Source organism: Scomber japonicus, unplaced genomic scaffold (assembly GCF_027409825.1).
Source record: "Scomber japonicus isolate fScoJap1 unplaced genomic scaffold, fScoJap1.pri scaffold_457, whole genome shotgun sequence".
Taxonomy (NCBI): Eukaryota; Metazoa; Chordata; class Actinopteri; order Scombriformes; family Scombridae; genus Scomber; species Scomber japonicus.
In genome coordinates this window covers 1-2,500 of record NW_026518524.1, presented here as the reverse complement: position 1 = coordinate 2,500, position 2,500 = coordinate 1, and the positions used below count along the sequence as shown (strand labels likewise).

Genomic DNA, 2,500 nt, shown 5'->3' with positions numbered 1-2,500 from the left:
GGCAACAGGCCTGCCCGAGGCAAAAGAGATGGCATGTACTTTATCATAAGGTAAAATGATGAACCAAAAAACTTTGACACAATACACTTTACTAACTTTTGTCTTTTCTTGTTTAGACCATTTTTGATAGAAATGGTAGGCTACACATCTTTTTTCTTAGACAGAGAGCAGATGAATACAAACAAAAAGTCAACTTAAAATCTACATCTAACTCTTACATGTATTGCAAGTGAGATATTCTTTATGGTTACAGATAGAAACGTGCCCTCTACAAGTGAGGGGTCAGAGGACCCCAGGTGAGAGAGCCACAGAGGGCCTTGTGTTGATTTCACACTCACAAGGTAACTACATTTAAATCCACAAGCTGCAAATATAGATGCATGTGTTTCCAATGTGAAGTTGACTCACATTGGAAACAAGCTTTAGACCAAACGCGCACCGGGATGTCTGCACATGCAAAAACAAATTTTGCACGGGTGCTGCACTACTTTCATATGATGATGCATCATTCCATAAAATGGTTTGTCTTCTATATCAAGTTATTCTATAGGCGATCTATTAGGCTGCAGGAATGTCCGTCTGTCTCTGTGTTTGTCTCTTATTCGCATATCTCTCATTTCAAACGTGGCAGGTTTCTTGCTCGGGGCCTCGAGTGAGTACAGTCCCAAGTTTGACGTTGTTTGGATAAGAAATGAGAAATGTATGATTGAAATAAGCATAAATAGCATCTTGCCACTCTAACCCCTCCTCCTAAAGTAGCATCTACTGTTACTACAGACACAAGCCTCAGTCCGATTTTAACCATGCAGACCTTTAGAAACCTCTCTCTTCCTGTTTTTTTTAAGTTTTCTTACCAACAGCACAGAAGGCAGCGTCTTCAGGACATCCAGCAGCTCCCTCCCAGCCTGGATCACTTTATGACAAACGTTCAGGTAGAAACGCTTCATGTCTGACTCTGGAGGCGTCTGCGTCCACCGCTTCCCAGTTCCTGATGCTATCTGAGGCTGAAGACGAGCAGAGAGACACACGATCAGATGAGAGGAAAAAAAGCACACACAGTAAACACACTTATTACCAGGCCGGGGAGTTCTGGTCCTCTGAATGAGGCCAACCAGGAAGTAACTTAGAGCTGCATTCTATCAAAAGGCCACCAGGGGGCGACCGTCTCTATACAAGTCAATGGAGAATTCACCAACTTCTCACTTGATTTCTAACCTCAGTAAACGTTTTCAAAATGTGTTTATGGTCTCAATCGCTAGTTTAAAGCCTTCTTCAATGCAGTATGATGTTCATTTGGGACATTTTTGGCCTCCCTGATTTTATATGTGACGATAAAGGCAGGGTATGCATTAGGGGGCGTGGCTACGTCCTGATTGACAGGTTGATTGACCAATGTCCTCGAGATCCAGCCCTCGCAACCATAGCAACCCTCCCCACTCCGCCCATGCCCCGCCTCATGCCCATATAAGTAGAATCCGTGTTTTTTACCAAAACGATCTCAAAACTAATAAAATTGGGGGGTGGGGGGGGGTTTAATAATAATAATGAGAATGATACTGAAAATAAAACTTTAGCTGCAGCTCTAGTAGTGATAAATGTCTTCCCGTCGGAGGAGATGAAGAGGATGAACTCACTGGCGTATCGTGTGAGAGGTGAAAGGTCGTAGTGTTTGATGCCGTCTTTGACCCGACAGAGCAGATCCTCCTTCTCCTTGACGCAGGCGTACGAAGTCTCCCAGTCAAAGGAATACGTGCAGTCTGCTTCCCCGGTAAAGACTGGAGACCCCCGACCTCCGTTAGCTGCAGGGAGGAGAAGAGAGGGAAGGAGGGAGAGGGGGAGAGAGAGAGAGAGAGAGAGAGAGAGAGAGAGGGGGAGGAGAGAGAGTGAGAGAGAGAGAGAGAGAGAGAGGTTATGTATCTGTTAGATTATTAAGGGACAAACAGTATATTTGTACTCCTTCCTTCTTGCCTTCTTTCCTCTGTTCTTCCCTTTCCTTTCCTTCCCTTCCCTCCTTCCTTCTATTCTTTCCTTTCTTCCTTCCTCCTTCCTTCTTTCTTTCTTTCCTCCGTTCTTCCTTTCCTTTCCTTCCTTCCTCGCTCCCTCCTTCCTTCCTTCCTTCGCTCCTCCTCTCCTCCCCTCCCTCCTACCTTCCTTTATCTGTTCAATTAAAAGACATTCACACTCACTATTATAATATATTTTATAGAATATTCATGTTTTAATGCTCATTTTTCTACATTTGCATCTATAAAAATGTGAATCAGCTGCACAAAAAATTAAAGAATGATGCATTTTATTTCCATTTTTGTAAATTGTGCATCACATAATTGTACTCCTTCCTTCTTTCCTCCATTCTTCTTTCCTTCCTTCTTTCCTCCATTCTTCCTTTCCTTCCTTCTTTCCTCCATTTTCCTTTCCTTCCTTCCTCTCCCTCCCCTCCTCTTCTTTCCTTCCCTCCTCTTCCTCCCTCCCTCCTTCCTCTTCCCTCCCTTCCCCCCTC

General features: G+C 44.0%; 1 pseudogene; it reads right to left on the bottom strand.

The window, feature by feature from the left end:
- Positions 1–1,799, bottom strand: part of LOC128354691 (cation-independent mannose-6-phosphate receptor-like) — a 32,832-nt pseudogene extending 31,033 nt beyond the window's left edge.
- Between the last annotated feature and the right edge of the window lie 701 nt (positions 1,800–2,500).